This window comes from Pezoporus wallicus, unplaced genomic scaffold (genome assembly GCF_028554395.1).
Source record: "Pezoporus wallicus isolate ANWC-B61680 ecotype Strahan unplaced genomic scaffold, APGP_CSIRO_Pwel_v1 contig_227, whole genome shotgun sequence".
In the NCBI taxonomy this organism is placed as follows: Eukaryota; Metazoa; Chordata; class Aves; order Psittaciformes; family Psittacidae; genus Pezoporus; species Pezoporus wallicus.
In genome coordinates this window covers 8695437-8710684 of record NW_026635704.1, presented here as the reverse complement: position 1 = coordinate 8710684, position 15248 = coordinate 8695437, and the positions used below count along the sequence as shown (strand labels likewise).

General features: G+C 37.4%; 1 protein-coding gene and 1 long non-coding RNA gene across 4 annotated transcripts in view; one reads left to right on the top strand and one right to left on the bottom strand.

Moving 5' to 3' along the window:
• Nucleotides 1-15248, bottom strand: part of MIB1 (MIB E3 ubiquitin protein ligase 1) — a 65794-nt gene that overhangs the window by 13113 nt on the left and 37433 nt on the right. The gene's annotated exons all lie outside the window — the stretch shown is intronic.
• On the top strand, nt 7534-9312 carry LOC130592903 (uncharacterized). Its single transcript, XR_008970691.1, has 3 exons — nt 7534-7576; nt 7688-7882; nt 9186-9312. It is a non-coding gene; the product is annotated as an uncharacterized LOC130592903 (long non-coding RNA).

The following is a 15248-nucleotide window of genomic DNA, read 5'->3' as shown; positions in this document are numbered from 1 at the left end:
TATCTTTATAAACAGCACATGCAGTCCTCTTATGACAGTTCCTCAAAGACAAACAGAAAACCAGAAACTGCTACAGTCTTGTGCCGGGAAGCCTCTTCTGCCATTTATCTTTCGCTATTGTTGAAGCAACATGTTATTTAGAGGAGAAACAGAGCTTCTTCACAAAATTCAAAAATCCATCTAATCCTAGCTAATGCAAGTGGAACCACTCAGTCATAGAATGCACTGCAAGGCAGATACTATTACTGAATTAAGCAGTTCTTCATTAGCGACCCGATATTGAAAACATGGGATCTCAATAAGCCTCAGAAATGCCATCCTTAAACAAGCCTCTCAGCTCTTTCTTAAAACTATTCTCAAAAGATTGCAGTAAGGTGACTGCACTATCAAGTAATAACGGAGCTCCTAATTCATTCCAATAATTTGTTACCTTTAACATCCACACTGCATAAGTGCTATTCACTTCTAAATGATCTTTTAGAGTAAGCCAACAAGTTTCCTATAAAACAAAAAAAAAAACTTGTGGTTTTGGGGATAACTCACTCCAGTCAGCCTTCCTGAAAAAGAGAAGCTAGAGTCCATGAGGGAGATCAGCCCATGAAGCACCAGTAAGAAAATGCACTCCTTCCCACACACTGCTTGGATGCTATCCTAACAGACCCTGACCTCTTTGTTCTCCTGCTACTGCACTCAGAATGCAATGTAAACCCTCAGTTTTACACTCAATACACCATCCTGACAACTGCGGTATAACTGTTGCTTTTCTTCCCAGATTCAGAGTGTCTGAAGGAACCACAACTAAGCAACTGCATCTTCAGGCCACAGGATCACATAGACCCACAGGAGACCCATGACCAACTGTTACATGGAGCATTCACAGCCAGGCTGCTCTGAAGGTTTATCTCTCACAGAGTGGACATAAGCACTTGGCCAGGAACTGAATGCATTTTGCTCTCTGTGGCTTCTCTCAGTCCTTCAGACTCCATCTAATCAGTTTTCCCAAGGTAAGCAAATAAGAAACAATTCTCAGCCTCTCAGGATTTTGTTTTCCTGGCAGGACTAAGCCTCTGACTTCTCACAGTCCAAATCACTTGTAACACAGCAAAATAAAACAACACTTAACAGATTGTACATTGCTCATTGTGTGACATTGCTCAGCTTCTATTCATAACACCTTCTACAGCTCTGTCACATGCTAGGAAAAAAGATTAAAATACTTGGTGGGGGGGAGCTGGGGATGACCACAACATTAATTTTTCGAAAGATTCATTTATGCAGGCGTTTCCAAAATTAAGGATATAATTTAGTAAAACCCAAAGTTACCAAAGCTTTATGAAATGTAGCAAAATAAATAGTTCCACTGTTAAATATAATATTTTGTAATCAAATGATGTATTCTCAAACTCTGGATATAGGTACATATCAGGTTTACATCAGACCTGATTCTAGCTGTCTTAGAGAGGGAGCAAGTCTGGAACACTGGTTCACAACGTATCTGGACTGTACCTGGGCAAACCACCATCAGCTCTTCAGAAAACTGGCTGATAAAGAGGAGCATACACTACCAGCAGCACAAACCAGTCTACTTGCTACAGTGGCTTCCCACAGGGTATCATGTAATGAAAGCTCTTCACCTGCAAGCTCAGTGCTTCTAAAGACTCCATGAAGCTCTACAATATCTCCCGTTGATCATCTAAAAAAGCACAACAAAAATCACCTGAAAATTCATGACTGGCATAAGCAATACGACCACTGTGAGCATCCAGTAAAATGTGGAACTACAATAAACTACAAAAAAAAGCCAGGCACAAGAAATATTTTTTACAACTTCAAGTATAACTTGAGGAACACGATGGGAAGGTACCAACACTCAAATCTCTAATTATAGCCAGCTTGTTTCCAAAGTAGTTCTAGTCACTAAACAAGGAACAGTCCTAACCAACTCAGATGATATTTTATGTTCTTTTCTTCAGTAAGGAAATAAGGAAACCGCCAACATCACAGATAAATAAAGTAAAATTTAAAGTACATTCACACACTTTAACAGATGCATCGAGAAGCGAATATACTTCAGAAACATAATTGCTGCCATTTCTTCAACACCTCTCATCTTTGAAAGAGTAGGAAATCAATTGACTTAGTATTTTGTATGCTATGAAAAAAAATCGCTAATCCTAATATTTGCAAGAGCTCTAGCCTTACTAGATCCTCTTTCAAATATTTGCTTACTTAGTTTGATGTTAAATACCAGGAAAGTTTTCATCTGAAGTTCAACTGTCAAATATTTGGGTACATCTTGCTTTCACATAAATGAGATGCCTGCTACATTTTTGGATGCTTTTAGAACGCATTGGCCATATTGAAAAAAAACAAAACAACGGAAGGACAAAGAAAAGAAACAAACAGCTGCTATGTGTAATAGATTTTTACCTTGTCACAGTGAAGCACCAGACGGCCAGTAGCTACCCCTCAGTTCCTTCTGCCTATCCAAGTAGAGACTACATATCTCTCTCTTCCACACTGCACTAATTTACTGGAGAGCAGGATGAAGGATGGTTCCACAGACATAACACCTTAAAATTCTGCAAGATATTAATATGCTACAAACAACAAATACTTCTATGATGCTCCATGCTGCATCTTCCTCCTCATCAGCTGAGAAGTAGTTTCTTTCAATGCACAAAATCCTGATCCCTCACACTGCAGCCTTCCTTCGTAGCTATTCTATTTTGAAGGATTTTCTAGAGCTGCTGCCAAAATTTTGACAGCTAAGTGGCTACCATTCAGAACAGTGCTCACTGGAACAGGAATACACTGTATCATAAGAAGTGATATTAGTGAATTAATGTTGCATGCCAATTACATGGTAATTCCTGATTCACTTTTCCACACAATGTATTAAAGAAGCCGCCATGTTGTACCACTCCATTTTCAGGACCGCAACACAGATGTGGTCATAAAAACTTGGTTTCATCTTGTATACATTAAACCAGACCACAGACTTTCATTGTAAACTGTACTGAAAAAGATCAAGAAATCAGGAGGTCTGACGGTAGCCCTGACCATGCAATCAGCTGAAGAACACTCTTCAGACTATCATCTCTCATGTATCAAGTGTTACAGATTACATGGCTGAGAGGATGCAAAGATTATTGATAAATTAACATCACCATTATGCTAATTTAAAGGTTATTACTAAAGCACTACTAATGAAAAAAAAATAAAAATTGTAACCAGCAAGCTTTGGCGTTTGTTGGCCTGCAGTATTTTCAAGTTAGCAGGAAGCTGGTTTTTGAGTTGGATGATCTTTTGCAAGTTCTGACATTTTCTAGATGTTACAACAAGAAAAACTCCAGTGCAATTTTCTGAGGAAATTGCCTGTAAGGTTTTGAAGCAGGTGAGGAAGCTAGTTCTTCTTTCACAGGAGCTAAATACTTGCTTAGTGAAAGCCCTGTGGGTATAGGGTGCTGAGATCAAGATATCCATTGCATTCCCAGACCCAGCTGCTGGTGGTACCACTAACTTATGAAGTCCACCAGAACTTATATAATTCATTCCCATAAAATGACAGTCCAGGCTCTAGTAGTTATAAATGATTTGGTAGAAGGAATACCCACTTATACTATGTTACATTTAATTTGAGATGTAGAATGACAACAAATGCTGCTGCTGCTGCATGCACCTTTAATTTGACCTTGCCACATAAATATTTTTCTTTAAAAAATAATAAAAAAAACCACATTTTCAGAGTGTCTGGAACCACACCTTAACATATATAAATAATATATTTTAAATATAAATCATAGGAGAATGAGAATTCAATAGCATGAATTTTATGTTTGCAACATGAAATAAAACGCATCACAGATCTGAACAATGACTAATCCATTTTTAGCCACACAGAGCAGTTGTTTCAACACCAGTTAACATCAGACATACCAAATGTTATGACCAAAAGTTTTAATATGGTATATTATTCATTATCAACCTACATACAGTCTCTTTACTCATGCTGTATTTTACTCACAGGATTTTTACAGACTCTCATCAGCATTATCTGAGAACGCCACATACAATAATGTAGTTACTAGAAAAATCTTAAAGATAAAAGTACTTGCAAGTAAGATGAAACTAGCACCTCGTTGTATAAAAAAGATTCAACACTGAGCATTACCTGCTCCATCCTTCTCTGCTACTAACTGCAATTTGACTACAGAGTTACTTAAACATGGAAAGCTGAGGGTTTGTGGGATGATGGTGGGGTGGTTTTGTTTCTATGGACTTTTGGTTGGTTTTTGGGGTTTTGCTGATTTTTGTTTGGACTTTTGTGTGGTTGGTTTGGTTATTTTGGGGGGGGGGAGGTGGGGGGGTGGTGTTTACTTGGTTTTGTGGTGTTTGGTGTTTTTTTTGTTTTTAAGAACAGCTACTTAAGCATAAAAAAAAAATAACATAGAGGATCTACTTCATGATCGGCATGAGCACATTTAACTTCAATTGCTCCCAAAAGACACAATCCCACTTTTCCCTGCACTCCAATTCCTGCATTACATTGTCCCTGCACTCCAGTTCCTGCATTATGTTGCCTCTACAGACACATCATTGTCTACTGAGTGAAGCAACCTGCCAGATTCTTGATTTGGCAAGTTTGCTTTCAGCCAGATCACTGAGATAATCCAATTTACCCTGAGACTTTATGATCACTAGAAGTGATAGTTATAAAGAAATGACGGAGCTAGAGTTGCAGGGAGGGCAGACTGCCCTTTCCAGACACAAAGTCTTAGATCAGCACAAACGTACCAGGAATCGTATCTCCAGGGATTGTAATGATTCAGTACACTTCCTACTACAAGTTTCTCTACTTCCCTGACTCCCTACTCCTTCTCCTCCCTCAGGTCAGCTTTCCACTGTCTCAGCGGGACATGGTTTCTAAATATAAGATATTTAACAGCAGTCCTGGCTTGAAGTATTCCCCATTCTGCAATAACCCCACCACCACATGCTTATTCCCACCCCTGGCTCAGCTAAATCTGTTCACCTGTTTCCTGTTACATCCTCAAGCAGTTGAAGGAACAGATTAGATTTAGCAACAGCTTCCATTGCAAAGTTTTCTGTTAAGGCTACATAGCCTGACATGTATTTTACAGCACCATAGAATCAAGACTACTATCACCAATGCTCAACCAATCCCTCTCCTATCCTCTCCCCTCTTCCCCAAAAGAAAAGTGATCCCGACACAGCATCTAAAGTGTCACCCCTTAGTGTTGGATTATTTTCACAGCAGCCCCAGAGAACAGTACTCTGAGCCTGCTCACAGTGAAGCCAGAGAAATATTTGTACCAACATAGTGCAAGAAGTAACACAGGAGCAGGACAGTGCTATTTTTGGCAACGATACGATCTGAAGTGCACGTCAGCACACAACTTCAAGCCAAATCAGTTCCCTGATCTGGATCACTCCACACTTGCTGTGCAGTACAGGGAGTTAACACTCTAAGAATGAAGAAGGAAGTATATCCCTCAAGAACAAGTAACAAAGAACAGATTAATACTGTAGGCTAGCGTTGCAGAGCACACTGTATCTTGAAATTAGACTTTAATATATGTGACGGATGGCTCAGAACAAGTTTAAGTAGGCAGGCCATTTATTTCTTTTTGACTCTCAGATTTTCAAGTATCTCTTGGCATTTGAAAAGTCAATTTCAATATACATGAAGCTAAAGAAATAATGAGGCATATACATTTACATGGAATCCACAGAAATATATTCTGTATTAGCCTAGATCTTACACAACAATTTTGCCTTCTATGCATGATTATGAAGAAAGTAAAAAAATCATGACTTCTACCAGAAAGCTATACTGCAACAGAAGTTGGGGTAATCAACTACACACAAGACAAAGTCAACACAAAAAGAGGAAGGAAGGAAAGTATAAATCCAAGACAGTGGTACACCCTCTCTACCCTACAATACTGAAGCAGAGTAGTATATTTAGTGTATTAGTAACTACTAACTACATCAATATTTATTGGGATGACATGATTAGACTGAGATACTTTAATCTTTTTCATTCCTCTTGCTCCTGACCAATATAAAGAATTTTGTCTGGAAAAATACAAGGAAAGTCTTGAAGTATTTGGGTTCCTGGCTATTGTATTTCTGTGGCTCAATTTCAGTATTCTTTTCTGAAGGAAACACTGAATATGAACATCCTTCTTTTCATATTTCAAATGTGTTATAGGCCAATTCTGTACACATGAAAGATGAATGGACCGAGCTGTTGATTTGATTTTTACTCTTTTCTTCTAAAACATCTGACTTCTTTCAAGGAACAGTAGCACCTATTTAACAGGTGTATTCCATTTTTAACAAGTAACTTCATGGCTAAGCATTATAAACAAAACACTGCAAGTATTAAACATAATATTATGCAAATACATGGATTTACTAATTAAAGGTTTTCCAAATGATTTCTAACTTAATTTGAATATGTAAATGTGGGGCCACAGATCAGCACCAATTTCTTCTTTATAAAACGACAAATCAGCACTGACTTCTTATTTATAAAATAAGAGTATTTTTAAGTTGAAAACTTAAAACTAGATGTAGAACAAGGTCACTTAGACCTCAGGCTGATCGGTACGTTGTTTCTCATGGCATTCTTCACTGATCAAGAAACCAGGTTACACAACCTGCCGTGGCAGAGCAGGATATTTATTGTTCTCTATCTGCATGAAGTCCTCGCCTTGCTACTAGCAGGGCTGCCTTCCTTTTTTTTTTTCTCCTCCTCTCTCTTTCTCTCTCTCTCTCCTCTCCCCCCTCAACATTTCTAAGTATAGTGACAACCTCACCAGGGTTTACTAGTAGCAGCGCAAGCTCAGTGAAAACCTGGGAAATCTAACTGGAAACACGAGAGAGCGCTTTATTTGGCAGTGCTAAAAAAACCTGGGGACAAATGGCTAAGCGGCGGTGGAAGTGCAGGCTGCACAATCAATAGGCAGAGAGCTGGATAGAGGCTCCCTTTGCTGCTGGATCGACAATCGACAGCTGAGAGACTATTTTTTGCAATGGTTGACTAAATATGGTCAGGGAAGAGAGAGGCACAAGAGAGCCTGTTTGCCTGGGAGTGCATGTTTCAAATGCTTAGCTGCCTATAAAGCCGTAACAGTTTTGCTCGTGCCCTCTAAGTGGGAAATACGGTTAGTGCCTTCTGTAGTGTGCATGCAGGAGCCCTGACCTCGCTAGCAGACTTGACCTCTGAAGATGGAAAGTAGCTTCAACACAGACCTGCCTACAGTTAAGCCTGGAAACATAACCTCAAGCAAGAAACGATGCAGTGCAATATCTAAGGAACTAGAAGAAACCAATATTTGCCGGGGGAGGGGGGAGACGATCGCTTTTTTTCCGTGTGCCTTTTTTTTTTTTGGAAGCAACTCCAACTTTTGGGGGCTTGGTTTTGTTGTTTTGTTTTTTTTTTGTTGGGTTTTCATTTTTCTTTTTGCCTGTGATTATTTTCATCTGGCAGTGGGCTAAGTTCACCTTCCTTTGGAGTCTTAACTCTCAGTCCAGCAGACATAAGGTATAATTTCTATACAACACCATCCATATTTCAGCATTCCAAGAAAGGCAGCAGGTGCCAATTAGGCACCCGCCTTCATGCCTCTGTTGTTGGTTTTTTTTTTCTTTTAAGTTTTATCTATTCAAGGTGGTGAGGTATTGTATGCACCGACATTCACCCCCCCCTTGCTTCCCCCTCCCATGTAATGAAGAGCTGATACAGCGAATAGAATGAGAGAGCACTCAGGATGAGATGGCTGCTGCTGATGTGTCTCTAGGTCATTACCTCTCTTCCAACTGCAAATGCTGCATGATACTAAGCTTACAGGTAATAGAACATCAGGAGACCTGCATTATTCTGCACGTTTAAGGGATGCCTATGACTTTCTGCATGTATATCTTATTTACTAGAATGTATTTTTTATTGTTATATTAATCCCTCTACTCTGGGAACAGCTTAATTTTGAGTGTGTTAAAGTATCAAGCATTTGTAGTGTAAAGAGCAGGTTGAAAGAAAACAACATTAGTCCAAATTTCATAGCAAAAAACCCAACTTGCTTGGTAGGCAGAATTCTTTTAAAGGAAGATAAACTCAAAAATTGCATTGCCATGAAGTGGTTGCTCATTTCAGGGAAATTCAGTCTTATCTTCCTAAGCAAAACTAAAAAAAAAAAAAAAAAAAAGACCAACTTAGAAAATCTAATACACAATGTGGTACTGCAGTGCTGAGTTCTCAAGTAGGTCTAAGCAAAATTTTCAAGGTGCTTTATCTCAGATGTACATGAAAACAGCCTACTTAAAAACTAGAATGTGACTGCTGTGATTCTAATGCTGCATTGCTGTTTCTCCTTGTAGTACTGTGCTAGCTACTGCTACACTCTGATTTGCTCTTTATCAGCTGCACTAGGGTTTTGTCATGAGCTGCAGAAATTCTTACTTCCTCTGCTCTCAGCTTGCCTTACGACAATTACATATACTAATTGTTAAGCTTATTTCAAATTTACCTTCTAACACTGTAAACACAAAGCTTACTTTTTACTGTAACCCAAATCAACTTCTGAAATACAAATTAAGGAACCACAAGCTGCATCTAACAGCCCTTAGAAGTCAAACCCATACTGCACATCAAATAATTTAACTACCATTCCAAACTAAGACACACAGAATCTTATGAAACAGGGTTAAGCTAGGGGTTTGTTTCTTTGAGGGTTTGTGGTGGGTTTTTGTTTTTTGTTTTTTTTTTTAGTTATCGTAACTATTTCAAGTGTGGACAAAATTTTGACTGAAGCAGGTGAGTGCCAATTTTAAAAAGTGAGAAAAGCTGTTTGCAGAAGTATTGAATAATTATTAGCTTTCTATGTAACCTTCAGCCTAAAAACCAAAATCCTGTCACAGCAGTTAGAGGTTGTTTTCTTAATTCAATGTCATCATCTTTATGATAAGCAGGATCACTGGTGGCATGTGCTGTTTTCTATTTTAAATCACTCTGAGCTACAGCAGAAATAAGTATAAACCTGAGAAGAGTTTGCAGAATACTGGATAGGATGCAAAAAGCTTGGAAATGGGACTGGAGAGGGTAGGAAAATAAAGTTTATAACTGACAGATTAGACAAGTCTGTACTTCCCTTCAGGACACTAGAAGCAAACCATACACCAGCATGGAAATCTGCTAGAAGACCTGGGAGGAAGCTCAAGTTTTCACAGTGGAATACAACTATGAATCCCAAGAAAACATGTTGCAGAGCTACCAGCAATTCAACTCTCCACTCAGACTTGGTCACTCAGAATGAACAGCAAGAGGCTGCAAAAATCTGGAAAAGCACTTCTCATGTCCATGCCATCCCTGAACAATGAACTCAAACTGGCTTTAAGCCACTGTGCAGGTAAATTGCATTGTAAAGTTCAGTCAGAATACTAAGTTTATTTTTTAACAAAAGCTAGTCATAATATTGTTCTACCAAAGAATTACCAGGCTGGGTTTTACCTAATGACACCCAACAGAAAGCAGCAAAATACTTCTCAGGTTCATCTGACAGGTAGTCGAGCAACTCTGTGTGTACCTGCTCAGAGTACATACTTCTTTATGTACCCATATGAACATACAATGCTATGGAATGTAAAGAAGTATGTATTTTTGGCAGGCACGGAACGACCAGTAAGAGGAAACTAAACAGCTGTTGGAAGAAACAGGTTTCCCTCTTGTTTGAATGACATTCATGTGACAAATTAGCTTGCTAAGGGTCAGCTGCTATTGCCAAAATAACTCATACTTGTTAGTAACAAATCACAAAACATCAAATTAAGTGACTATAAAAGTGGGTAGGAAGAATTGTTAACAGCTGATAAGCAGAACATTACTTGTAAATAAAGAATTCAAAAACAAGGCTGGAAATGAACCCTTGAAATACACTGATTAAGACTGCAGCATAGCTGCAAAATTTATTATTACTAGTACCCCTCATTTAATAGATCCTAAACTAATCTTAAAAGCCTGATTATCAAAATATATCTCATTAAAACACAAGCCATTGTTCTATTAATCATAGCCAGTTTTGCATACTTAAGATGGTAGTAGTTAAATTTACATATACTATAGAATAATTTACAGGTGGCAGCTAACGCAAGTAGAAACAGCTAAGAAATTAAGACTGTGATTTAAAGAAAAGGATAGCCAAAATAATTGAGTAGGGTAACTTCTGCAATTTAATATGAGACTTAACTTAGAATTTTCTCCAAATCAGCACTTACTATGCTCACTGAGCTCTTCACTACAAAGTGCAGCGTCAGGTTTATGCACAGAAAGTGACAATACAGAGATTTCTAGGCCCCAGTTGCTAGTCAGCAGATTAAAGCTATTGACAGATTCCTAAATGAAAACACAAATGACAACTACTACCTAAAAGGTAAGTTATGTTAAAAACTATTTCCAAATAAGCTAAATTTATTTTCAATCCAAATTTAAGAAACTTGGCCATGAAAATATGACTTTGTAGCATCCAGAATATTGTAAGAACTAAATGAGAAATAGTCCTGCAACAGTTTCAAGTTCTAGAAGTGGTAGTAATTAAAATATACCAGCATGTATCATCCCTAAATAAAGACACTCAATATCAAATTCAGGAACAAGGAAAAATAAGAGGAAAGACCCCCTGGCTCGTCAATCCAACTATTCCTATTCATGACAGCAGCCTTCTAAAAGCAGTTATTAAATAGGATATGTCCAGGATAAGTGGGCACATTTGGCCCAGATTAAAAGATTCTAACTGTACCCCTGTGCTTACTAAAATATGTGAGAGAAAAAAAAACACACAACAGGAAAAATAAGAAAAGGCAAGGCATGACTTTCAGATGCAGAGTCTTATTTTTAAATACTCTCAGAAAACTGATACTATACATAGCCTGCTATTTTTATTACCTGAAACTACAGAATAACATATATACAAGAATAAACATTATCTTATCAGAACCATTTTAAGTAAAATAGTATTTGTTTTAAGGCTATTTCTCTTATGAGCAGATATTTTGGCATGAGGAGTACAGTGTCTTAACATGCAAATTAAAACCTGGTTGACAGTGGAAAACAAATCAAATTGTAGGTAGTAGCTTTTCTAAATGGAACAATGCTACTGAGCTTGATCACGCTCACAGAAGCAATTTTGCATTAGCAACAGCTTTACAGAGGGGTTGATTGTTACATGCTTATTCCTTTTCCTGAAGGGCTGCTGTCCTCATGACTAACTGATCTGGCTTCCCCTATATAATAAGGCCAACTTTTAACAGTTTAAAATTATTTTGAAAGGGTTTTGGTAACAATTCATTATGTTGTGTTCTTTCTTGTCTTCTTTGTATAAGATTGCAATGCTATTCCGAAACAAAATGACAGTTCAGTGTGATACAAAAGTTAAAATTATATGTTGACATTGCTTCCTGCTAGTTCACGTTAGCATATCTCTAAGAATACATATCCAGTCACTCTAAAATGTCACATCCATCACTTAGATCAGCTGTTCAATTTTAACCGAGCACACGTTGAACTTTGGGCATCTGCTGACACAGTTGTAACTCAAACATTTCAACTGTGTGACTGACAGGGATAACAGATGCTGACATTATCAAATGCTACACGGCTTTTTTTTCCATGGCTGTTTTTTGTCCCGATATGGCCAGTACATGAAACTGTATTGCCATCCAAAAGCGCACTTGAGCAGCTGTATCTGTAAAACAGTTCCTGTATAACTGGTAAAAATAGAAACCAATTTTAAAGCCATCTTAATGCTTAAGTCCAAGTGACACACCTGCTATGTTTCTATTAGGATACATGGTGTTGGGAATATATTTACATAAATCTCACCAGCATCAGACTATGCAACAAACAGATGCAGACTATACTTGACATACTAGTGAATGGCTTGAACTAAGGTTGCCCCCTACTTCCCACTGCAGTTAAAGCTCAAAAAGAATTCAGCATACAACAAAAAAAGCTATGTGAGCATGCACAAATGTATTAAGGACCTTAACTTAGAAGAAATCAGATGCAACCCCAGATAATTCATTAAAAGACTTATTTTTCTGGCATTAAACACGTTTACATATAAAATCAGGGTTAAAAAAAAATCTATCCTGCTATTTTATACAATCATTCCTACAGTGTTAATACTAAGCAGAGATACAGAATTGAAAACACTTAACATTTATACTTGTGCTAACCAACTACAACATGAAAGCAGCTGCAAAAGGGAACCTGGCAGCAAATGAATGTGGAGGGAGGACGGGGGGGGGATCCAAAACCTTCTTCCCCAGTAAAGTTTAACATAAAGAGGGAAAGGAGCTCTATGTGAGTAGAAATTCTAATACTACTGTGTCTGGTTGCTACTCTAGAATTTCATTTTTGCAGACAAAAAAAAACCAGTTATAACTATAATTTGATTTGAGATTCATCCACAGATCCTCAAGGAAATAATTGAGGAAGGAACAAACCTGGATACTGTACAGGCCATTCTAGTATACAGCTTTCCATTCTGTTGCCTCCAAATTAGTGACAGAATTTGTGTTGACTAGAAACAAGGTGTGTAACACAGAAGCAAGCCACACATTCATTGTGAATTGTTCATGTACTTAAAAATATGTTACTGCATTATAACCTTCCTGCACTCCAATGCTTTGCTAAAGCTGGTAAAATGGAACCAAATCACCTCTTCAATGGATTTGGTCCCCTTCAACCAGCTGTAGCTATGCATTGATCACTACAAGATTTCTCGTATTTTAAAAACAGACACTTAAGTCTGCTCAGTGATTATGCAGTCCTCTCTGCAGCCGAGTTCAGTTATTCTAGGCAGCTTGAAGATGGGAGGTAACAGGGAGTGCAGCACATTCTGTATTCCAAAATTTCAAGGTTGTGTTTGTATATAAACAGCTACTGGTGGTTTAATATTCTGTCCATATTCAGTGAAAACTGATTCTTACAACATCCATAAAGAAGATAGGTCAACAGTGAAATAAACACATTTTCCAATGAGTTATTGTCTCTTGCATTTTTCCTCACATCTGTTGCCTTTTGTAGCAAACCTAACAAAAACCACTGATCAAAAGAACAGTACTGATAATGTAAGGCCGGTCTATCCCTCTTCCCCACCTCCTCCTCCCTCTTTTAATTGTACAAGGGAGGAAACTCCACAGGGAAGGAACTGTATTTGCCACCTTGTACACGGTGGGCATATAATTTACCATTTAAAGATAATATATGTGTCACTGACCTCAACAGCTACAGGCTAATCTGAGATCTAGTTATAGGTCTGCTCATGGAGATTATAGTCTTTCTCTAAACCAATCTGAACAAAAGTATTCTTTTAAAGCATTTTCTGACTTAATACTTTAATAAGAGGTTTTAGGAACATGCTTTTTTTGCACTTAGCTTGAACTAAACTTCAACCTACACTTACTGTCAGAACTGCAAATACGAAAGCAAAAATCACTTTTACTGGTTTACAAAATTGTAAAACTCTTCAATTACCTCACAACTTGTCTCTTTGTGGACCTCCATGACAACACAGCACATAAACCCCTGAGACACTCATTAACACTTAGAGGTGAGAAACCCCACCTCTCAAATCCTTAGTTAAAAATTCCACTGCCAACCACTTCAAACCATCTGCTAATTCAAAAGCAAGGAGACATCTACTAAATAAGACAACCATGAGGAAAAATTACAATTCTATTTTAAACCACAATCTCCTACTTCCTAGTTTATGAACGTAAAGATGACGCATTTCTTGGTATTGGACAGCAATACATGAAAACTGCACCTTATCCTGAGATTTTATTTTTTTGATTTAAAGTACAGCAGAACTTACTGCTCTGAAGAATTAATCGTACACATGTGCGATGTCAGGTCAGCTCTAAAAGCAGCCTCTATTTAAGATGCTAGCTGCAGTGTGAATAAAGCTCTCTTCACGAGATACAATGCAAATCTAAAACTAACTGGGGCAACGGATATAAAATACGCCTACACTTCACAGTCATGTCTTCAGCTCAAAACTCTGAAGTCACAGGTATGCAAAGAGATCAAACATAACCAAGTGTTGATGCCATGGCAAAAATAACCAATCTGTACAGTACTTTCAAATTTTACTCTCATTTTTTTCTGTCTGAAAAATCTCATTAATACTGAAGAGGCAAAGTCTGCCAAGCTTTGAGGTTCACAGTACTTTGAAAGAAGTCCAAAATAAATGCACTGTTAGTATGGCTGACTCAAAAAATCATGAACAAAAAGCCACGTATTAAATAAAATTTTAACTTCCCCACACTTCATTCAAAATTTATTTTTTGTTCTACTTTCCATGCATAAGTTTAAACCTATCTATAGCATAAACTGAAAAACATCCATCCTACATTTCAACATCATACCTTAACATGAAAAACAGAAGTTCTGTTTCTGTGCCAACCGACAAGGCATGAAGAAAAGCAAATTATTAAAAGGAGAAATATTCCACTACTATAGGATGCTTTCCAAAACACACTATACCTTGACTTCTGGAAAACACTGCTAAAATGTCATGGAAGATTAAGTGCAGAAAAAAATCTAAGCTATTTGACATAAATTGCTAACTTTCTTATAATATTTATCTAGTATTCACATGTTTAAAATAGAATATTTATTTTAATATGAAAAATGAAAAACTTTCAAATGTTTTTCTCAGCACAGTTTGTGAGAGTTTTTTTCTTGGAGATCTACCTTTCTACTGTAGTAAAGGTCAGAACTCAAGCAAGCAGCAGAACAGGTTTTGCACCAAAAATGAAGTGAGTTCCAAATACCTATTTGGTATTAACTGAAAATCGATAGAAATCTAGTGCACTTTGCAGTATCTAAACATTTAACACATGCATTTATTTTATTATCATTAACAAGGAAGATGGATGCGGACTTCATCAATACTTGCAGAATAGTAAATATTTTAATTTTTTAAGTAGTTATAAAGACATGCATATACACTTATATATGTTAACATAAGTTTTTAACTTTTATAAAATGCATTATAAAATAACATCTATGAAATAATATATTTATACATTTGACCTTAAGGGGAATTCAGTGCACTGTATTCCACACAAGGCATCACAACCTGAAGCCACAAAAACTCCAGCTTAGGTGGAAGAGGAAGTCTTAGATTAGGATTAAGTAAGGTTTCAAGCAGAAC